The sequence below is a fragment of the Hevea brasiliensis genome, chromosome 6, assembly GCF_030052815.1.
Source record: "Hevea brasiliensis isolate MT/VB/25A 57/8 chromosome 6, ASM3005281v1, whole genome shotgun sequence".
Lineage (NCBI taxonomy): Eukaryota > Viridiplantae > Streptophyta > Magnoliopsida > Malpighiales > Euphorbiaceae > Hevea > Hevea brasiliensis.
Genome location: NC_079498.1, coordinates 98,283,376 through 98,307,881, shown reverse-complemented (window position 1 = coordinate 98,307,881; position 24,506 = coordinate 98,283,376). Strand labels below are relative to the sequence as shown.

The 24,506-nt window shown below is 34.2% G+C and overlaps 1 pseudogene; it reads left to right on the top strand.

The window, feature by feature from the left end:
* The first annotated feature begins 14,810 nt into the window (after nucleotides 1–14,810).
* On the top strand, nucleotides 14,811–24,458 carry LOC110655636 (putative glucose-6-phosphate 1-epimerase; annotated as a pseudogene).
* Nucleotides 24,459–24,506: the final 48 nt, after the last annotated feature.

The window sequence follows — 24,506 nt, the reverse complement described above, 5'->3', positions numbered from 1 at the left end:
ATTTAAATAAAAGTGAGCGTTTAACTAATGAGTTTCGATATTAAATAAGCATATATGACATTCAACATAATTAGTATGAAAAGAAACTTGCTTGGTGTAGGCATCGTTTACATGTAGTAAATAGTAATTTCACCCTTGTGATTCTAGTTAAGGGTGGGATTTTAAGAGAAGAGGGAAGGGAAGAAAGATGCATAAAAGGGGAGGGGACGAGAGAGGAGGGTAATTATAATTAAAGGTGATGTCCATTATAATAATTTAATTATTGATGTACTAAAATTTGATTCAACTCAACTCAACTCAACTCAACTAAGCCTTTATCCCAAAAATTTGGGGTCGGCTATATGGATTCGCTTTCTCCACTCTAGACGATTTTGGGTTAAATCCTCAGAAATGTGTAATGCTTCTAGGTCATGTTGTACTACTCTCTTCCAAGTCAATTTAGGTCTACCCTTTTTTTTCTTTATATCCTCTAACCTAACGTACTCTACTTGTCTAACTGGAGCCTCCGTATGTCTACGCTTCACATGACCAAACCACCTCAATCTTTCTTCTCAACTTATCTTCAATTGGCACCACTCCTACATTTTCTCTAATACTCTCATTACAGACTTTATCTAGTCTAGTATGGCCACTCATCCACCTTAACATACTCATCTCTGCAACTCTTATCTTAGATGCATATGACTCTTTCAGTGCCCAACACTCACTACCATATAACATAGCCGGTCGTATGGCTGTACAGTAAAATTTTCCTTTAAACTTATTGGGGATCTTATGATCACATAAGACTCCGGTGGCACGTCTCCACTTCAACCATCCGGCTTTAATCCTATAACTAACATCCTCCTCACATCCCCCATCTACTTGAAGAACTGAGCCTAGATATTTAAAGTGATTACTTTGGGACAGTACCACTCCATTCAAACTAACTTCTTCCCTATCATCAGTTTGGCCTTCACTGAACTTACAATGCATGTATTCTGTCTTCGTTCTACTTAACTTAAAACCCTTTGACTCTAGAGCACTTCTCCAAAGTTCTAGCTTTCTATTGACTCCTTCTCGTGTCTTATCTATCAGAACAATATCATCCGTAAACATCATGCACCAATGAATACTCTCTTGTATATGTTTCATCAATTCATCTAAAACTAATGTAAAAAGGTAAGGGCTTATGGCTGATCCTTGGTGTAATCCAATTGAGATCGGAAAATCTCGTGTCCCCTCCCACTGTGCGCACAATAGTAGTTGCTCCTTCATGCATATCTTTCAACACTTGTATGTACCTAATAGATACCCTCTTTTGTTCTAATATATTCCATAAGACATATCTTGGAACACTATCATAAGCCTTCTCCAAATCAATAAAAACCATGTGTAGATCTTTCTTCACATCTCTATATTTCTCCATCAAGCTTCTAATGAGAAAGATCGCTTTCATAGTTGAACGACTGGGCATGAAACCAAATTGATTGAGAGAGATAGAAGTATCATGATGTAGTCGATGCTCCACAACTCTCTCCCACAACTTCATTGTATGGCTCATGAGTTTAATTCTTCTATAGTTTGAGCAACTCTGTATGTCTCTCTTATTTTTAAAAATAGGTACTAAAATACTCTTCCTCTATTCATCAGGCATTTTCTTTGAGTTTAGAATCTTATTAAATAATTTAGTTAACCATGCCACTCCCATATCTCCTAAACACTTTCACACTTCAATTGGTATTTCATCGAGTCTACAGGCTTTACCCACTTTCATTCTCTTAAGTGCTTCCTTTACTTCTAAAGATCTAATCCTTCTAGTATAATTCACATTCTTTTCTATTGTTCTATAATCTATATTCACGCTATTACCATTTTGACTATTATTAAAGAGATTATTAAAATAATTTCTCCATTTTTCTTTAATGTCCTCATCTTTCACCAACACTTTTCCTTCTTTATCCTTAATGCACCTAACTTGATTGAGATCTTGACATTTTCTTTCTCTCCTCCTTGCTAATCTATAAATATCTTTCTCCCCTTCTTTAGTTCCAAGTTTCTCATATAACTTTTCAAAGGCCTGTGCTCTTGCTTGACTAACTGCCTTTTTTGCCTCTTTCTTTGCTATCTTGTAATGTTCATATGTCTCATTATTATCACATTTAGGTAATTTCCTATACCATTCCCTTTTTCTCTTCACTGCCTTTTGTACTTCCTCATTCCACCAGCATCTCTCTTTTGAGGGTGGTCAATGTCCTTTAGACTTTTCAATTACTTTTTTAGCTACTTCTCTAATCTTTGATGCCATCTGTATCCACATATTATTGGCCTCCATATCCAGCTTCCATACTTCAGACTCGAGAAGCTCATTTTTGAATTTCACTTGCTTTACTCTTTTGAACTCCCACCACTTTGTTCGAGCTACACTATTTCTTCTGACCTTATTTGAATTGTTCCTAAACTTGATATCCAAGACCACCAACCGATGTTGACTTGTTAAAGCCTCTCCTGGAATGACCTTGCAATCCTTGCATAGAGCTCTATTTGTCTTCCTGGTTAACAGAAAGTCGATTTGGCTTCTATGTTCCCACTTTTGAAAGTCACTAAATGTGACTCTCTTTTTATAAAGTAGGTATTTGCTAGTATTAGGTCGTATGCCATAGCAAAATCGAGGATGTTTTTTTCCTCCTCATTTCGACTTCCAAAACCAAAACCTCCATGAACATTCTCATAACCTTGTTTATCACTTTCTATATGTCCATTCAAATCTCGACCAATGAAAACATTCTCTTCATTTGGTACGCTTTGCATCAAATCATCCATATCTTCCCAAAACATTTGTTTACTCTCACTATCTAGGCCTATTTGTGGGGCATAAGCACTACCTATATTTATTGTTTCTCCTTCTAGTACTAACTTTACTAGTATAATTCTATCTCCTACTCTTTTCACAACTATTACTGCGTCTTTCAATGTCCTGTCTATGATTATGCCCACTCGGTTCTTGTTTCTCTCATTTCCGGTAAACCACAGTTTGTACCCTGAATTATCCACTTCCTTGCTTTTCTCTCCTACCCATTTAGTCTCCTGAATGCAAGCAATATTCACCCTTCTCCTTTCCAAGGTATCCACAAGTTCCATTAATTTTCCTGTAAGTGATCCAAGATTCCAAGTACTAACCCTGATCCTCCTCCTATACTGCTCCTTCCTAATTGCTCTCCTTCTATGATATCTTATATTGTTTTCTATATCTATCTTGTGTTTTGTTCCACTGTTGACCCCGTGTAGCTCAAAATGAGCATTGATTTTGATGATAACAAAACTCAAAGAGAATCTATCTAACCTAACCTTAAAGTGATGTGTAGATTCTTTGTCTTATGCATAAAGAACCTTTAAAGTTGTATCTAAGGAGAAAGGATACTCAAAGGTATTTCACGACAAATCCAAAATGAGAAAAAGGCTATGGAAATCAAGACTCAAAGCAAAGGTATGAAAAGCATAGTGTTAGAGTCTTAGGTCTTTTTGTGAAAAAGAATGGATGAGAATTTAGTCATATGGAGCTCAAAAATGAAAATTTATTTTCTGATTACTTTTTCTCATCATGACCTTGAACACAACTATTGAAACATTTTTTAAAGGTCTAAATCATTTTGCATTGCAAGTTGAGACATGCAGCTGTTGACTTAGTTTGCTAACTGGTTTGCTAAATTTTTTAGTTTGCTAATGAGTTTGCTAAAAACGTTAGTTTACTAACCTAAAATTTTATTAGTTTGCTAATTTATCGTGTCAACTTAAGGACAAAATAATGGCTATTTTGTCTTGTGTATAACGTTCCAAAAGGGTTTCAAACGGTCTAAAATGATTTGGGACTATAAATACACATTCTTCACTTCATTTACACTTAATGAAAGCTTACATTTGAACTCCAACATTGATTTTTCATTTATTGCTTTCATTCAAGAGCCTTAAAGATTTTGAGCTACCATTGGCAAATCAACTCATCTCTTCTTTATAGTTTGATTTGTATTGTGTAAGAGTGAGTGTTGAAACATTGAATTACATTCAAGAGAGGTTGTACAAGCACCTATTGAAGCTTGGGAGAGTTAGTGCTTGTGATTGCACTTGAGAAGGTTTCAAGCTACCTTGGTGTAAAAGCTTGGTGTTGAGAAATTGTAAAGGGCTTTTGGTCTCTTGCCTTCAAAAGAGCAAATAGTGGAGAGAAGACTCAAATAAGGTTCTTTGAGAGAGTGGATGTAGGCTAGTTACCACTATAAAATCCTTGTGTTTGATCTCTCTATCCTTTACCTTTTACTTTTGTGCAATTTTAAATTTTTCCTCATATACATGATATTGAATGTTGGTTAAATAGATTGAGTTGATAAATTTGTGAACATATTGAGTGACTTGAGAAAATTGGTTGATGAATGCTTTGTTAGATATTGCCATAAACATTGATTGAGAATTGAATTGCAACTTAGGAACACATTGTTGAAGCACATATCATTTTCTTTTTATATAGAGAAGCACATAGTTGAACAAGCCTCAATTTTTCATTAGGCTATAAGCAAGGGCCGAAAAATTGTTAAAGTCCAATTCACCCCCCTCTTGGACTATTTTGGGATAACAAATTGGTATCAGAGCCTGACTCTCTTGCTTAGGGTATTACAACCTTAGAGTGATCCATAATGGCTAGTTCATCTAGTACACCTTTAGTTGAAGGCTACTCAATCACTAGACCGCCACTTTTCAATGGCACTAATTATTCATTTTGGAAAGTAAGAATGAGAAATTTCATACAACTGTGGATATTGATGCATGGAGAATTATTAAAAATGGTCCACATGTTCCTCAAAAGAATGGTACTGAACTACAAAAGTTCCAAAACATGAAGATGAATATGATGACAATGATTGGAAGAAAATCTCTATAAATGCTAAAGCTATTAATATTTTGCATTGTTCACTTGACCTTAATGAATACAATCGTGTTTCGGATGTCAATGCTAAGGAAATTTGGGATAAGCTTGAAGTGACTTATGAAGGAACTGATGTTGTTAAAGAGTCCAAAGCAAACCTTCTTATTCGAGATTATGAGTTGAAATGAGGCCGGAGAATCAATTGCGGATATGAGTACAAGGTTTCTCGATCTTGTGAATCTTCTCAAAGCGCTTGGTAAAAGATTTGAGGAAGCTGAACTTGTGAAGAAAATTCTTAGATCACTTCCAAAATCTTGGGAAGCAAAGACTACAGTTATCCAAGATACCAAGGATTTTAAGACTTTCACCTATGATGAACTCATTGGCTCTCTTATTGCACATGAGATGGTATACAAAAAGGGTGAAGTTGAAAATGAGCAAAAGAAGAAGAAAAGCATTGCTCTCAAGTCAAACAAGGATGAAGATAAGAAGAAAGGTGTTGCATTTAAAGTTGACTCAAGTGACAACTCAAGTATTTCAAGTGATGATGAAGATGAAATGGCTGTGCTTGCAAGAAAATTTAAAAGAGCTTTCAAGAAGGGTGGAAGCAAATACAAGAAATTCTTGAAGAAGTATACTCCCAAGGATAAACATTTCAAAGATTCAAAAGAAGAAATTGTATGTTATGAGTGTCACAAACCTGGACATATCAAGCTCAAATGTCCACTACTCAAGAAGAAGAAAGAAAAAGAAGATAGGAGCAAGAAAGCAATGAAAGTAGTATGGAGCAACAGTGAAGAATCTTCAAATGATGAATCAAGTGACAAAGAGGCTGCTCTCCTTTGTATGATGGCACTTGAAGAGAAAGTCGAAAGTTCACAAAAGGAAGAAGAAAGTGACAATGAGGTAAACTCTTATGAATCTCCTAATGTAGAAGAACTTGAACTTGCATTTGCTAGAGTATATGATGAGTATAGAAATTACAAAAGAAAGTGCACTAAAATGAAGTTAGAAATTGAATCATTGAGATCACAAAATATTGCCATGTCCAATGTGTATAAAGAAAATGAATTTTATAAAGGACAAATTGCCATGTTTAAAGAACTAGATTTAGAGTTGAAAATCTCAAAAGATACTTGTGAAATACTCATTGAGAAAAATAAAGTTCTTGAAACTAAAGTAGAGTCTTTGACAAATGATTTGGCAAAATTTACAAAAGGAAAATAAACTCTAGATGTACTTCTTGGAAACCAAAGAACTTCAAATGAGAAATATGGAATTGGTTTTGATGGTTTCATGAACTATGACAAGTACAAGAATCATTTCATTAAAGCATCTACATCTTCCTTGCCTAATGTTACATGTTATTATTGCAATAAAAGAGGTCATATGATTAGCTCTTGTGCATTTAGGAAAGGTCATCTTAAGGTAAAGAAGGTATGGGTACCAAAGGGAACCTTACCTAAGGTCACTAACCCCCAAGGACCCAAAGTTGCTTGGGTACCTAAAGCTAAATGATTAAATTTCAGGTTTGTTGCAAAGGGATGAAGGAAAGTGATAAATGGTATATAGATAGTGGTTGTTCAAAGCACATGACTGGTGAAAAGGACAAGTTCTCAAAAATCACAATGAAAGATGGAGGATATGTAAAATTTGGAGATAAAGGGAAAGGAAAAATAATTGGAAATGGCACAATTGGAACCAAACCTTGTATTGAAGATGTATCACTGGTTGAAGGTTTGAAATACAACTTGCTAAGTGTAAGCCAACTCTGTGATAAAGGTTTTGAGGTAAAGTTTACTTCTTCTCTGTGTACAATCAATAGCTTAGATAATGATACATTATTCATTGCCAATAGATCCAATAATGTTTACTTGCTTGACATGAATAATTTTGAAACTAATCATGGTACATGTCTAGTATCTCTTGATAACTCTAGTTATTTGTGGCATAGAAGACTAGGTCATGCAAGCATGCATACACTCTCAAAATTGTCTAAGAAAGAACTTGTTAATGGTCTTCCTAAGATTAAGTATGAAAATGAATTTCAATGTAGAGCTTGTGCACTAGGAAAGCATACTAGAGCATCTTTTAAATCTAAAAATATTGTGTCTACCACTAGGCCATTAGAATTGCTTCATCTTGATTTATTTGGACCCGTAACTCCTACTAGTCTTGGTGGAAAGTCATATGCTTTAGTTATTGTTGATGACTATTCAAGATATACATGGACATTTTTCCTTGCTCATAAAGATGAAACTTTTGAAAAATTCACCTCTTTTAGTAAAATGGTTCAAAATGAAAAAGGCTTTTGCATCTCATCTATAAGAAGTGACCATGGAACTGAATTTGAAAATCATTTGTTTGAGAAATATTGTGATAAACATGGAATTAATCATAATTTTTCAGCTCCTAGAACACCACAACAAAATGGGGTAGTGGAAAGGAAAAATAGGACTTTGCAAGAAATGACTAGAACTATGTTGAGTGAAAATAATTTGCCAAAATACTTTTGGGCTGAAGCTGTTAATACATCTTGCTATGTGTTGAATAGAGTTTTGATCAGACCAATTTTGAAAAAGACCCCTTATGAGCTATGGAAAGGAAGGAAACTAAATATCTCATATTTCAAAGCATTTGGTTGTAAATGCTATATTTTAAATAACAAGAAGGATAACTTAAAGAAATTTGATGCTAAATCCAATGAAGGAATCTTTCTTGGGTATTCAACAAAGAGTAAAGCCTATAGAGTGTTCAATAGAAGAACTTTGGTTATTGAGGAAACTATTCATGTTTTGTTTGATGAGACTAACCCTTCTATTAGAAGGAAAAATGCTTGTGATGATAATAATGAGCAGATTTTTGGAAAAGAAAATTCAACATCAAGTCAAGAAATGGAACAAGTTGATGACAAAGATGAGGAAACTCAAGGAGAAACTACAATAGATGTCCATGATGCCAATGAAGATCAAATTAATGAAGAAATACCAAATTTGGAAGAATTACAAGTAAATGAGCCCCAACATGAAGATTTACCTAAAGAATGGAGATTCCATAGAAATCATCCTCAAGAAGACATTATTGATGATCCATCTCAGAGGATGATGACTATAGCTCAATTGAGAAGATATTTTGGTAATGTTGCTTTTGTTTCACAAATTAAACCTAAATGTTTTGAAGATGCTCAAAATGATGAAAGTTGGATTCTTGCTATGCAAGAAGAACTAAATCAATTTGAGAGAAATAAAGTTTGGAATTTAGTGCCTAAACCAAAAGATCATTCAATTATTGGTACTAAATGGGTTTTTAGAAACAAAATGGATGAAAAAGGCAATGTTGTTAGGAACAAAGCTAGACTAGTGGCTCAAGGCTACAACTAAGAGGAAGGGATTGATTTTGATGAAACCTTTGCTCCGGTTGCTAGAATTGAAGCTATTAGAATGTTGTGTGCCTTTGCATGTTACAAGGATTTTATGCTTTATCAAATGGATGTTAAGAGTGCATTTTTAAATGGTTATATATTGATGAGGAAGTGTATGTTGCACAACCTCCAGGCTTTGAAAATCATGAGCATCCAAATCATGTTTATAAACTTACTAAAGCCTTATATGGTTTAAAACAAGCTCCTAGAGCATGATATAAAAGGCTTAGTAAATTCCTTTTACAAAATGATTTTCAAAGAGGCAAAGTGGATACAACACTGTTTGTTAAGAAGCATCATAATGATATGCTCATTGTGCAAATTTATGTTGATGATATAATTTTTGGTGCTACTAATGAATCTCTTTGCAAGAAATTTTCTAAGATTATGCAGAATGAATTTGAAATGAGTATGATGGGTGAGCTCACATTCTTCCTTGGACTTCAAATTAAACAAATGAAAGATGGCATTTTCATAAATCAATCAAAGTACATCAAGGATATGTTAAAGAAATTTAAGATGAAAAATTTGAAGAGCATGGGCACTCCTATGAGTTCAACAATTAAAATGGACAGTGATGAAAAAGGTAAAGAAGTAGATACCAAGCTTTATAGAGGTATGATTGGCTCTCTTTTGTATCTTACTGCATCTAGGCCAGATATACACTTTAGTGTTTGCTTGTGTGCAAGATTTCAATCATGTCCAAAAGAATCCCATCTAAGTGCAGTCAAAAGGATTTTTAGATATCTCATAGGTTCACAATCAATTGGTTTATGGTATCCAAAATGTGAATCATTTAATCTTGTTGGCTATAGTGACTCTGATTTTGCTGGAGGTAGACTGGATAGAAAGAGTACTTCAGGTACTTGTCAATTCCTTGGTCTTGCACTAGTTTCTTGGCACAGTAAGAAACAAACTTCAGTAGCTTTATCTACAGCTGAGACAGAATATATAGCTGCTGGTAGTTGTGTTGCACAAATCTTATGGATGAAACAACAATTGGAAGATTTTGATTTAAAATATAATCTTGTTCCAATTAGGTGTGACAACACAAGTGCCATAAACTTGGTAAAAAATCCAGTCCAACATTCAAGAACTAAACACATTAAGATCAGACATCATTTTATTAGAGATCATGTTCAAAATGGAAATATCAAAATTGAGTTTGTTACCTCTGAAAATCAACTTGCTGACATTTTTACAAAACCTCTTAATGAAGAAACATTTTGTAGAATTAGAAGGGAAATTGGTATGTGTGAACTAGTTGTTTGAAATTCAATTCATAATAATTTCATGTTGTTAAATATGTGAGTGATCTGCTGCGATATAGGTTTGCTAAGAAACCTTTAGAGAATATTAGCTAACTTGTTTGTGTACTCATGAAATTAGTTTACTAAGTTGTATACTAATATTGCGTGACTAAAATTAGTTTGCTATATCATGAACTGTTCAAATTTCAAACCAAAAGGTGATTGTTCTTGAAGTTTTCTACGTGTTCACCAATGCATTTATCTTTCCACATTTGATATCATACTCTCAGTAATGTGTCAGACATGTAAAAATGGTTATTTGTGCATATAGGTATAGGTAGACTTGTTTGAAATGCAAAATAAAATAATAAAAAAAAGGGGGGAAAGAAAAGGGAAAAACAGGTTCAGTTGACAGTACAGTGAAAATGGAAAGCGCGGGACTCAAGAGGACTTAAACCCTCTGCCACACGAAACCTCCCACGCTTTCTCTCTCTCTCTCTCTGTTTCGATTTCCGACATCCCCAAACACCATACCCGATACTTCTTTCAGGCGAAGCATACCCTAACTCACCAAAAATCTCATTTTTTTTCTTCTTCTCTTCACTCACCGAAATACCATTACCCGATTTCATTTTGTCTCAATGGCTCGCACAAAACCAAAATCCCCTGTTGTTGCCGCTGCTTCATCTTCCTCGTCCGCCTCTGACGATGTTCCTGTCGCGACATTACGGAAGAAAATGAAAGGAAAGCACGACGTGCCAAAATCAAACTCAGTTAGTGAGTCCTCTCACTCGTCCAAGGGTGTCGAATCCCCAAAATCGACACCAGAAAAGAAAAAGACGGTACAGAAGCAAGGGACGAATGCTAAAAAGAAAATGGGTATCGCAAAGCTTTCGGGTTCAGTGGATAAAGCACTGTTGGATTGCAAATTCATCAAATGGGAGAACTTTAATCAGGTAAACTTTCACTTTAAAGAGCTTTTTGAGTTTCAAGGCTGGTTGGGTGTCTGTGAATGCGCAAATGAATACTACCCTAGGCTTGTACAAGAATTTTATAGAACCATGCGAACTGTTGATGATGAGGATCGATTTGAAGTCATTTTGAATACAAAATACATATAGTGTCTCTGTTGAACTGATAGCCACGGCTTTAAATTTGCCCAATGATGGAAATAGAATTTCCACACATAAGGATGTTGCTAGAGTAGCAGGGTTTAATCTGGTTGAATTTGAAAATGAGGTGTTCCCTGCTAACACTGCCAAAAATGAGAAATCCACCAGTACCAAAGCCCTCCAGCATATCAAAATTATTCACAGTATGGTGAATTATGTGTTCTGTCCGAAATCTGGCAGTTATGGCTATCTGAGTCACTTGGACATGTGTATTATGTGGCACATTGTGAATAAAGTTAGGTTGAATTTAGCTTACTTAATCTTCAAAAACATGTGCAAAGCCTATGGGATTGGGAAACTGCCTTATGCACATTTGTTAACTGCTGTGTTTAAAGAGCTAAAGGTGAATGTCACTAAGGAAATCTCTAGGGCTGACTTGATAGTGCTTAGAGAAATACATTCAAACCGATGGGAGAAAAACAAGATTTGAAAAGGGTGGTTCCTCCTCTGCTAAAGTTGATTACAGTTACGCTAGTGAAGTTTTGAATGAAATTCAAGGGATAAAGGCTACTGTTAATGAACATTTTAGTGCAACAAGTCTCCCTTGACATTCTCGAAAATTTGTGGATGTGGTTGACTATAAAGTGAGTCACTGCTCACTCAAAATGAGGAGTTAAAGAAGTGATTCGGCTCTTGAGAGCCAAGGAACTTGGAGTTCCAACTAAAGTTGAGGTTGGTACTCAGGTTTCTGCTGATAAGGGAGAAAGCAACAAAGTTGAAGAGTCTCCTGCTGATATGGCATGTGAAAGTGGTAAACTTGCTGAAGCAGAATTTGAACCTGTAGTGGATGCCCCTGATGAACAAGCTAGTGACCAGGTTCTTGAACCTGAGATTGGTCCTACAACCGATGTACCTCGACCTTGATGGTAAAAAGTTGTAGCAACCGAAAGTGAGTTGCCAAAGGAAAGTGAAAGCGGTTCTAGAATCTGAACAAGTGTTGAACCTCCACTGCACCACAGTTGAGCAGTGTTCCTACACGAACCTTCTCTCAAAGAACACCAAGCTAGTGCTCAAACTCATTCTCTGCAATTCGCCTGCAAAGAAAGGTAAGAAAAGGTACAAGTCAGCGTGTCAAATCCGTACCGGACCCTCATTCGCTCTTCAACCCCTTACGAAGATGATGAGGCCGAGAAAAATGATCAAGTGGTGACCAAGCACCTCCCTGTTATTAAAGCGCCTAGGAAGAAAATGGTGCCTTCAAAATCCACTCGCGGAGTAATGAGACTTAAATAGCATCTCATCCGGATTTTTAGTTTCTTGATTGCATTTTTAGTTTACTAGTCTGTGCTACTTTTGGTTTTTAGTTTGCTCTTGTCTACCTTCTTGCATTTCCATTTTGGCTAACATGATTCTTTTGGGTATTTTCTCTGTTTCATTTTGATTGATGACAAAAAGTGGGAGATTTGTTATGGATATGTGAATATGTGTTGATAAACATGAGACTATGGAAATGTGTTGATATACTTGTGAAGTGTGATGATATGTTAATGTGTGTTGATGATTGTGAGATATATATATGTGATGATACTTGTGTTGCTGGATATATGCTTATACTTGTGATTGATACTTGTGAAGTGTGAATATGTTTGATAGCATAATTTGGGAGCTTATGTCTGAAAATGGATTTCTTGGATATTGTGTGCATATATTTAGGGGAGCTTTTTGGTATACTATACTTGGATTTACATACTCACATAAATTCTCACACACTTTTTATTTTCTTGTTGATTCGATTGAGTTTTGTCATCATCAAAAGGGAGATTGTTGACCGTGTAGCTCAAACTGAGCATTGATTTTGATCATAACAAAACTCTAAGAGAATCTATCTAACCTAACCTTAATCTGATGTTTAGATTCTTTGTCTTATGCATAAAGAACCTTTGAAGTTGTATCTAAGGAGAAAGGATACTCAAAGGTATTTCACGACAAATCCAAAATGAGAAAAAGGCTATGGAAATCAAGACTCAAAGCAAAGGTATGAAAAGCATAGTGTTAGAGTCTTAGGTCTTTTTGTGAAAAAGAATGGATGAGAATTTAGTCATATGGAGCTCAAAAATGAAAATTTATTTTATGATTACTTTTACTAATCATGACCTTGAACACAACTATTGAAACATTTTTAAAGGTCTAAATCATTTTGCATTGCAAGTTGAGACATGCATTGTTGACTTAGTTTGCTAAGCGGTTTGCTAAATTTTTAGTTTGCTAATTAGTTTGCTAAAAGCGTTAGTTTACTAACCAGTTCTTGTTGCTCCTAAAATTTTATTAGTTTGCTAATTTATCGTACTCAACCGCACAAAAGGACAAAATAACGGCTATTTTGTCTTGGGCAGTGTGTATAACGTTCCAAAAGGGTTTCAAACGGTCTAAAATGATTTGGGACTATAAATACACATTCTTCACTTCATTTACACTTAATGAAAGCTTACATTTGAACTCCAACATTGATTTTTCATTTATTGCTTTCATTCAAGAGCCTTAAAGATTTTGAGCTACCATTGGCAAATCAACTCATCTCTTCTTTATAGTTTGATTTGTATTGTGTAAGAGTGAGTGTTGAAACATTGAATTACATTCAAGAGAGGTTGTACAAGCACCTATTGAAGCTTGGGAGAGTTAGTGCTTGTGATTGCACTTGAGAAGGTTTCAAGCTACCTTGGTGTAAAAGCTTGGTGTTGAGAAATTGTAAAGGGCTTTTGGTCTCTTGCCTTCAAAAGAGCAAATAGTGGAGAGAAGACTCAAAGAAGGTTCTTTGAGAGAGTGGATGTAGGCTAGTTAAGCCGAACCACTATAAAATCCTTGTGTTTGATCTCTCTATCCTTTACCTTTTACTTTTGTGCAATTTTAAATTTTTCCTCATATACATGATATTGAATGTTGGTTAAATAGATTGAGTTGATAAATTTGTGAACATATTGAGTGACTTGAGAAAATTGGTTGATGAATGCTTTGTTAGATATTGCCATAAACATTGATTGAGAATTGAATTGCAACTTAGGAACACATTGTTGAAGCACATATCATTTTCTTTTTATATAGAGAAGCACATAGTTGAACGAAGCCTCAATTTTTCATTAGGCTATAAGCAAGGGCCGAAAAATTGTTAAAGTCCAATTCACCCCCCCTCTTGGACTATTTTGGGACAACACACTATCTGTTTTAATATCTGTCCGATGGACTAACTTCTTTACCCACACCTGTTCATGATGTGAGAACCCTTACTCACTTAATACCACACCCGGGCGTCGGCATGGCGCGTCGCTTTCGGTTAACGCCCTACACCCTTGCATATTTCTCACTACACCTGGGCTCCGATGTAGCGCGTCGTTAATAGAGGACGCCCCAACGTTTATATCATTTGAATCCATATCATAAAGGTGTGACGAAATTTTTACGCTAGTTGTCACCTACCACAACCCTCCTCCTTTATCCGAGCTTGAGACTGGCTAAGCGCAGACTACTTAGGCGGAGTTTAAAATTTGATTGATTAAATTATTTTAAATTATAAATAAATAAATTAAATTATAAATTTTAATAAATCTAAAATATTAATTTATAATATATAGTTATTTATTTATAAATTTTTAATAGTAATGCAAATTAGTATAAAGCTTTTCTTAAAAAATATGATAAAATGAACCGTTTTGATTAGAAATAATAATTGTTTAAATATTTTCCACTACTTAATTTAATTGAATCTAATAAAATAAATTTAAATAATATATAATTAAATTTGAGAGGTAATATTTATGTTAGATTTTGATTTTATATTGAGTATTTTATAATAATATTTATAAATTTTATATATTATATTTTAAATAAATGGATTTTAAATATTTTACACAGTTATTAAAATTTTAAAATATAAAATATATTATTAATTAAAATATATAAAATTAAATAAATATTATTTAAATAATAATAATTAAATTTAAATAAATTTAAATAAATTAAAATAAATACTCATAAATTTTAATTAATTTTAAAATAAATTTAAATATTAAAAATATTAATCAAATTTCGGAGTATCTTACCAATTTTCTTCCCTATTTTTGGCTAATAACAAAACAATAATAATTTTCGATCTAAAATAATAACAATAAAACTAAATTTTTTATGAGGCAAGAGATGAGGACGCCGTCCGTAAGAGGAGAGTAGATGAACAGTGGAGTCGTTTAGCAATGGAAAAAATGAGATGATATGATCTCAATCCTCCTATTCCTTCACTCTTTCTACCTTTTACCATTTTCTCTTCCTTTCGATTCATTCAGATCACATTTTAAGGGAAGAAATGTCTGAGGACATCAAGTACGTCGAACCCTGTAAAGGTATTAATGGCCTCGACAAGGTCATCTTGCGTAAGGTTCGTGGCTGTTCTGCCGAGGTATCTCTTTCTCTTTCATTTGCTCCAACTAATAAAACCCAATTGCTCATTTTTCAATTTTTGTTTCTCTCATCAACATTGTGAAATTTTATTTACAACTATGCTGCTCGATTCTGGATAATTTGGTGTCTGAATTTGTTGTTATGCTAAGATCTGTGCCAATTTTATTAGGATTAGGATTTATGTTGGGTGTGTCTGAAATTCCATCTTTGGCTTCTATTGATGATTAATGAATGCAGCCCAGGAGTATTATATTTTTTCTTCCCATGTCAAGTTTTTGTTAAATTGTAGATTCAACTTTGTTGGGTATATCTAGGAACATGAAACTTTAGACACTCTTTTGGGATCTCTTTTATGGTTTTCGATTGCTTAGTCTTTACCTTGTATCAATTCGTTTTCTTGTAATTTCAGCATCAAATGGTGGGGAAAAAAAAACCCTTTTACAGCACACTTGTGTGTGATACACGTGCACAAGCAAACACAACTCAGCTGAGTCTCAATAGTTGTAGTGGGGTTTGTGGATCATTTCTCTTATTCTGCTCAATTTAGTGGTACATTTTTCAAAATGGTTAGGAGATGTATCATCCTTGGTCTTAACTGCTATAGTCTGGATGTGCTTCGTGGTGGATGTGTCCAAACCATCTTTGTTCCTACTTACATGACTTATCTTCGACATGCTAATAATTTTTCCCGTTTTATTGCTAGGCAAATCATAAATGCCTTGCTTATTTTTTAATTTTTACTATGTATTTTCCTGTGTTTTTCTCTCCTAATATCTAATGAAAAAGAAAGTGGGGATCTTTTTATGAAAGCATAGAGGGCTTATGACTGTTATACTTTTGTTTGTTAACAGGTCTACTTGTATGGAGGTCAAGTCACATCTTGGAAGAATGAACATCGGGAAGAATTGCTTTTTGTTAGTAGCAAGGTATGTAATTTAATTGTACTTTTTTTAAGAAGCTGTATGGTTGAACAATCTTGGTGAATTTAAACTATTGCCTCCATGTGTGTTTCAATGTTAGCCAATGGTGAAGCCACTCTTTAAGTCTTTATGGCATAGAAATAAGTGCAGCACTTGTCCCTTGAAAGATGATTCCTCAAGATCTGTGTGTTGGCTAGGGATAGAGATGCATTTGTCGATTGTTGTTTTCCATTGTAATTGGGATGATTAACTTGGAATGATTCTCAAGTTTTGGAGTTGGAAACTTTTGCAACTTCTCTATCGTGTGATTTGGCAATGGGTGTGTCTATAGAGCACCGATTTTTTATGAGTGGGTTAGTCACATCCCTTGGGCACTCTGATGTTGAAAACCATTTGAACGTTCATACTTTTTTTTTTCTCCTCTACTTTTGGTTGAAAGGGATGGAGAAACAAGGTTTAAAATCCAAATCACCTCTTCACAACTTGTTACAATTAATTTCATCAACATCTCCCAAAGATGAAATTGCATGGTTAATTTATACTTGTCCCAACGCTATACTATCATAAAAAAAATGTCTCTCTATATATAAATAGGGATCCCATAATTTTTTTTTTTTCGTCTCTCTCCAAATGATCCAAAAAATTGTTTCATCTTTGATATTATTTTCCCTTGCCACTGTTCTAGGAATTCCTTCACTGATGTTGGAGCACAACTAATCCCAACCTGGAAAAGACCAAGGTCCAAAATACTGAACCCTCTTCAAACAACAATGATGATTGACATTCTTCTTCCTCCGCTACCATGTAACTCACCTAATTGACCTAACGAAATCCTTTCTTCATCAAACTGTCTATAGATGGAATCAAGAAAGTCACTCCTCACAAAGAATTTTATCTTTGGGGAGGCTTTATTCTCTAATACCTCCATAAGTGGAAAGTTTCTTTCTGTCTTCTTTCCAGGCTTCTCATAGTAACTGTTCATTGAAAAGTTCCTTTCCCCAGCATTTTTATTAATGCAATTTTTTTTTCATCTATTTTGATGCTGTAGAGTAGTTGATAAAAGGATTGATTCTAAAAGACACAGATTCTCTGTGTACTGTATAGGTCCTTGAACTTCAGATCTGGTATATTGTTTGTTCTATTTCACACTTTCCCAGGCCATATATATTAAGTTGATTTCATCTTTGCATAAAATAGACTTTGTAGTTTCATTAATATAATGCGGCATTGCTTATTCTTGGTTTTAATATGGGTGCGCTGCTCAACAATGCTTGCAAAATTCTTCATATCTGACAATTTTTTCTTGCCTGGGTTTTGCATGCAATTTCATTTTTCTAAACTATGTTAGTCCTTTGTGCAGGCTATATTTAAGCCTCCAAAGGCTATCCGTGAAGCTATTGCAATCTGCTTTCCGCAAGTATGTGCTTGACTTTTTTGAACTAATTATGCTTTGCCTTTTAAATTATATTTTCCATGTAAATTGTTTGGCTTATGCAATTTGGTAGCGGTGCTCTTGAACTACATGGATTTGCTAGGAACAGATTTTGGACTATTGATAATGATCCACCTCCCTTTCCAAGAAACACTTCCAGCAAAGCCTTCATTGACTTGATACTTAAGCACAGTGAAGAAGATGCAAAGATCTGGCCTCACAGGTGTGTGACTCAAATTTGAGAATGAAATTTAACAATTAATCATGTATTTCTTAGATGAATCAGAACAGCAAAGCAAATTACTTGAATTCCATATTTTGCACTTTTTTGCTTTTCTAAGATGGGTGATTCAATGGACTGAATCTAGCTGAAAGGGGGTAATAATATTACCTAATAGCATAAGATGCAATTAAAACTTAGAAGATATTTTAACCAAATTGAATTTATTTATTATGCTAAGATATGTAGATGTGTTAATCGAATTAAGTGATTTAGGTTTAATCACAATCATTATTTGCAGATATGAGTTTCGCCTAAGGATAACTCTGGGGCCTGGAGGAGATTTGATGTTGACCTCACGCATTCCAAATACAAACACTGATGGGAAGTCGTTCACCTTTTACGTTTGCCTACCACACCCATCTTTATGTTACTGATATCAGGTTCTTTGATAAGATCAATTAATTTCAGCCATCTTAGAGCTTTTTTATGTTTATTAGTTTTCTGGTCTTGGTGAAAGGCATCGTTTTTATATGTGGAGAATATAGATAGCGCTATGGATTTCTATGCGTTTTTAATTCAAACAACAAGCACACCGTTATGTGTGCACACTTCCGCTGATGAGCATGTTTGTCCTTGGAAGCTCAACCGCACCATTTGATTTCAAATCCAATAGTTGACTATTTAGTTAGTTTTAAGCGGAGTCCTTTAACTGAAAATCTGGCCATAGAATATCCTTTAGTGCCTTATAACTGCATCCTAGATATTGGATGTGAAAAGCTTACATTTGGTCAAACTGTGACTGATCAACCTAAAGTCATGCAGACAAGTGTTACATACTGCAATTTTCATCATGGCGGTCTCTACCAACGATAGAGTGGACGACACCAGTGTATTTTAAGTTAACAATGGAGCAAACCTTCCTTAGATTTCATTTTAGTATCCATAGGAAGTGGGTGCCTTTGAAGCATTTGTTCATTGTTAACAAGCAGAATGTAAAAGCTCAATTTGAAATTTTAAGTTGACAAGTAATAACATTGCTTAAGAAAAGTTTTTTCCCCTCATGGATCCATTTGGCTGACAATATTAGCATTCAGTACTTTGAAGATGCTTCACTGGGCAGTGTACTAGTTTTACCTTGAGAAAGTGAATATATATTAAGTGGTAACTGTTAAGGTTTGTTCTCCATTATTAGTCAGATCAGTATTTGCAAATGGCCCTTCTTAATGGATAGGAGCATTGAATCTTAGTTACATTATCTTCATGAGATTTGCAAGAGACAAGTTTGAGGGGTGATTCGGGTGAATTCGGTATAATTTATAGATGCATAGAAGGAAATGAGGAATTGATTGATAAGTAACATAATGAGTTCTTTATTACAGAGACATATTGATGTAGAACAAAGGGAAAGAATCAAGAAGAAAAGAAATCAAGGAAAGAGAAATCAAGAACCAATCCTTGAAAAAGAGAACTAATTATCAGTAATTTTATTTAATCTCAATAATAATTATAATCCAAAGTTATAGAATAATAGAAAATTAGCTCTATTTATAGAGCTTACAACCCTAATTAAATTAGGAATAGAAATCCTAATTCAACCCTAATTGGGAAACCTAAATAAGATAAATTAGAAAGTAATTAACCTAATAATAATAAAATTTTTAAACAATAATAACTCTTTAAATTTCCTAAATTTATAATAATTAAAATTCTTAAATAAAATTTTAAACTTTTGATTTTGCATTATTGTCTTCTGGTTGGAAAAAACTCGTCCTCAAGTCTTGAAGTGCGGGAGAAGTAGAAACTGCATTAGGAGAACAATCAGCTCTTCATTCTTGTATGGTGGCAACAAGCTTGAAATCAAGCACTTCATGTTTTTTTTTTTGCATCTCTAAAAGGATTTGAGCAAATAAAATCAAGTTTATTAATAGTTGAAAGGCGCTTTAAATCATTAGGAATAACTTTATTTTCTTCAATCTCCATTGAAGTTTTCATGGTTTGAGTAGCCTTATCAATTTCTTGCCCTGGAATAGGCTCTTCAATAGGTGTATGTTCAATACTCAAATATTTAGATTCTTTAATCTTAGATTCTTCAAGTTGTTCCTTTTCACTTTCATCTGCAACCTCAAGTTACTTTTCAAATTCAAGCTTATCTTGTTGTTCTTCTTGTTGTTGCCTTGCTTTTTCAAGACTTTTTGCCTTTATATTTTCAATACTTTTTATTGTATCCAACTGTTCTCTCAATTGAAACAATTGTGTTTCTTTCCATGCTTCAAAACATTCAACTTCTTCATCCTTAACTTCTTGGTTAGCCTGTTGACCATGATACTTATTCTTACATTCTTCAAGTGCTCTCTCCCTATATTGTAAGATTATTTGCATATTTTGATACTCATCAAATAAACTGTAAGGAGCAAAATGAGGACCACCATGTAAATATATCAAATAAGATATTTCATCAAGCTGTTCATAATAGTTTTCGATTTTAGCTTATATTCTTTGAATTGTATCCCATAATTCATCTGATTCTACCTTAGAATTAGTAATTTCATTATGTAGTCCTTCATTATTGGTCCACCACATGGTATTCAAATTAAAGAAGCATTCCAAGAAAACTAAAATTTCTCCTTTTAGTTGTGACACAATCTGCTATTAGAGAGTGATGTGGGAGGCAAAGGAGAGCAACAGAGAATGGAATCCAATGCAACACAACTTAGAGTAAGCTGCATGAGATCTACTTCAAGCTGTGGCGGGTTTAGGAGTTGGATCTGACCCTAGCTAAAAGGAATTGGCGCTAAGGGTAGCAGATGGTACTTCCTACAACAGGGATAGGTAGATCGGCAATTGGCGAGTGTCCAGGAGAGGGTTGATGGCGGGAAAATTGTGGGTCTAGGTTCGGGTTGGATTTTAGAAGGCAAGACAAAGGTTTGAAGGCTTGAATGTTTGCGAAAGCTAAAAAAGTTTGGATTGATTTTGGGCTCTGATACCAAAAATTAATGTATAACTAACAAGAATGAAGAACCAAAACAATGACCAATCCTTGGGAAAGAGAACTATTTCTCAAATTTTATTGATTTCATAAAATTGTCATAACAAAACTTATCTAATAACAATAGAAACCCTAGGTCTTATTTATAGAATTAGGAATTCCATTCATATTAGGATTTCAGAACCCTAATTCAATCCTAATTAGGAATTAAAGAATCCCAATTTAATTAGGAACCTAATCTAACTAGGATACACAATCATAAAAATTTCTAAAAATTCTTATTTTCTATATTTTTTTCCTAAAATAGGTACTGCTAAAATCTTTAGGAATATTCTGCATCACATATGAGCTTGTAGAATATTTGTGTGTGTATGTGTTGCTTTACTACATGTTATGTATTGTATTTAGATTTCACATGCTTTAGGTCATATATTTGAACATATATCATGCATTAACACTATAAGTGGAAGTGTTAATAACATTTTGAGTAATTAATAAATTAGACAACAACATGACATTGGGAAATAGATTGCTTGTACTATATGATCCTTGTTCTTTATTATTTAGTGATGCAGCTAACAAACTGTTACCCTACTTAAGTTGTAAAGGGACTAAGAGAAATATTATAAGGAGAAAATATACTACAAAGAGATCAAAAGCTTAGTCGATAAACTTATGCTCTGGTGACCAGGAGAAAATACCAGGGAAGAGGCCTAATAAAATTTGCAGAGTCTGCCCCCATTTAGCTATAACAGCCCCAATTTATGACATAAAGCCCTAATGAATCAATTCCTGATCTTTGTGACAAAAATTTCAACCATCCAAAATAACATAATCAAAAGAAAAGATATAGATAACCCTAATTTCAGAATGTAACAGTACAATGAGCAGTAAATCACCAAACCAATATGAGTAGGAATTTTTTTTGCTAAACTTTTTCTTATGCATCATTTAGACCACTTTGCTTTTGTCTAGTGAAGTGTGTGTGGAAGGACTTGAAACGCTGGATTATCTGGATAACTTAAAGAACAGAGAGTGATTCACTGAACAAGGGGATGCAATAACATTTGAATCAGAAGTTAGCATATTGCTTCATAGCATTGTTAATGTGTTCATCACAACTATTTTGGATTTTGTTCATGCAATTATTCTTTGTTAATTTTCATCTCCTTTTTTTTTTATGTTGAAGGTAGATAAAATATACCTCAACGCACCTACTAAAATTGCTATTCTGGACCATGAAAGGAAAAGGACATTTGTATTGCGCAAAGATGGACTTCCTGATGTGGGTGAGCAAACCGTGCCTTTTTTCATCAATTATTTAATTTTACATTTGTGTCTTCAATGTGACTATGTCAATGTGAGGACATATGGGTTGTTTCATGCTTGGTATGTTTGGGAAACAAAATAACAATAGGAAACAAAATAACGATACTACTTTGTCCTAATTTCCTTGCTTTGTGCCTTTGAGCAATTTGTCATGCAAGTCTAAGCTGGAAATGGGTAGGAAAGACCCATCAATTGACATCACAAGTTAGAATGTTGGTATTTAGTTTGAAATGATACTACTAAAAGTCAAATGAGTTGCTGTTTGGAGAACAAAATGTTCACTATATGTTAACAGAATGTCACCCATGTTTCAACTCAATAGCTGAACGTTAATGCAGCTTATAAGTGTCTCCTACATGAAAAGACTACTGTTGTATTTGAAAGCTAGCTTGCTGACTTACTCTTCATGTGAAAGGGTTGGTTTGATTATTTATGGTAACAGTTTGAATTTCACCTCCGGGTTATTTAGGCAAACAAATACCGGATTCAAATTTGTACCCATATTTGGGTTATCTATGGATATCTTTTTTTCCTTGAAGCATGAGCAGTTTATTTTTCATAGTTTCAAATGCCACACTTTTATCAAATATCTGAATTTGTTCTTGTTGGTTTGGACACCTGGAAAGGTTAGTTTTACTTAGATCTTCCCATCCAACTGTTGGTGCAAAGAAGTGTTACAATCTATTATCTTGAGTATCCTATGTTCAATGAGATCTCTGTGGAATATGGTCCTATAATTAGAACGAAACCAAAGTTCCATTCAGGTTAAAATGTCTTTATTTTTAAGGTTTGCCCCATACATATATAATGTATCAGTTTGAGTTTGGTCGACTATGGCTGATGATGAATTACTTGAATATGTGGTGTAGAACCTAGAACAGTAGAATAACAGAAATAAACTCTCAAATCTGTTTAATTCTCCGTTGTGAATAATAAGCTCTCAAGTAAAATACCTAAATTACATAGGAATTTGTAGACTAATAAGTAATCCTACAGGCTATTACGATTAGGAATCTCGAAATAAGAAAATACTAAACCAATCTAACTAGGAATATCAAATCAACACTAACTAGGAAATTCTAAATGATGGAATTCCTAAATAATTAAAATAATACTTCCTACTTAAATTTCCTAAATATTAGAAACCTATACATCCTAAATTTACTAGAAAATTTGAATTAAAGATCTTAATTACAATGAAAAATTAAATTAAAATAATTTTGTGAATTTAGTTTTCCTTGCAGCATCAATAAGTGAGATGTGTATTGTGTGCAAAACTTTGATTAATGTGCCCAGTGATTATTAGTGCAGTTATTTTCATCCGCAGTGGTCTGGAATCCCTGGGATAAGAAAGCAAAGGCAATGCCTGATTGTGGTGACGAAGACTACAAGCATATGCTTTGTGTAGAGGCTGCTTGTGTAGAAAAGCCCATTACTTTGAAACCCGGTGAAGAGTGGAAAGGAAGGCAGGAGCTGTCTGTAGTTCCTTCCAGTTACTGCAGTGGACAACTTGATCCAGAAAGAGCACTAAGAGTTTAGAAGATTGGGCCACTATGGTGCATCTCTTTTACAGGTAATCACTGAAGCAAGAATTTTTAATTGAAACATTCTACTGTTACTAGCATTGTTGCTTGAGCTAGTAGTAATGATGAAAAGGACAATGGATGTTCACATGTGAGTGGATTGAACCCCGAAACATACGAGGATGTGCGCTGATTTAATCTTGCTCCCCCATTTAACCTTTGGCATTTGTGTTTTGAACTTGCAAGGTACATCAACTAATCCTGATGGCTTGCATTTCAATATCACTAATACTGCCTCTATTATAAAATGTAAATAGCTAGCGTAAGTTTAGTGGATTTGATTTGGTTCTTTTGTGTGGATGGGCATGCATGTGCTTTGATTACCATTCTGAAGTCGGTGATCACGTGGAACTCTGTCTGACATATGAAAAGGCTAATTTCTAGAGAACTGTAATTTGTGTCAGAACTAGTATGATGGCTGTAAACAAATCGGTGCAGGTGCTTTTTGGCATTGTGCCTTTGGTGCTGTCAGATGATTCTTGCCAAGATTTTTGGAAGGTGGGGTTCAAGACTAAAAGTAAGAGTAGATGCAGTGTAAAAAGATTTATTCAGCATTTTGTTAACTTCTATACTTCTACCAAATCAATGGAAGAAAAACATCTTTACTCCAATCCCTCTCTTTTTCCACCTCTATTCTTGGGCTTCTATCTTATTTCTTTCATTGTATTGTTGTGATTATTATCATTATTCTTTGGACAGCCAAAGAGGATCTGAACTTTCCTACCTTCCTCTTTATAGCTACCAAATAGGTTATTGCTCAGCCACTCTTCTTTAAGTTTCTTCTTTTTCCTTGGTGTATATATGTATTTTAATGACTGCAATTGTGTTTATTGCATAATAATATATAATTTATGTTGATGAAGTCTCTACCTATAGCAATGCATGCTACATGAAGTTGTAATTTTGGATT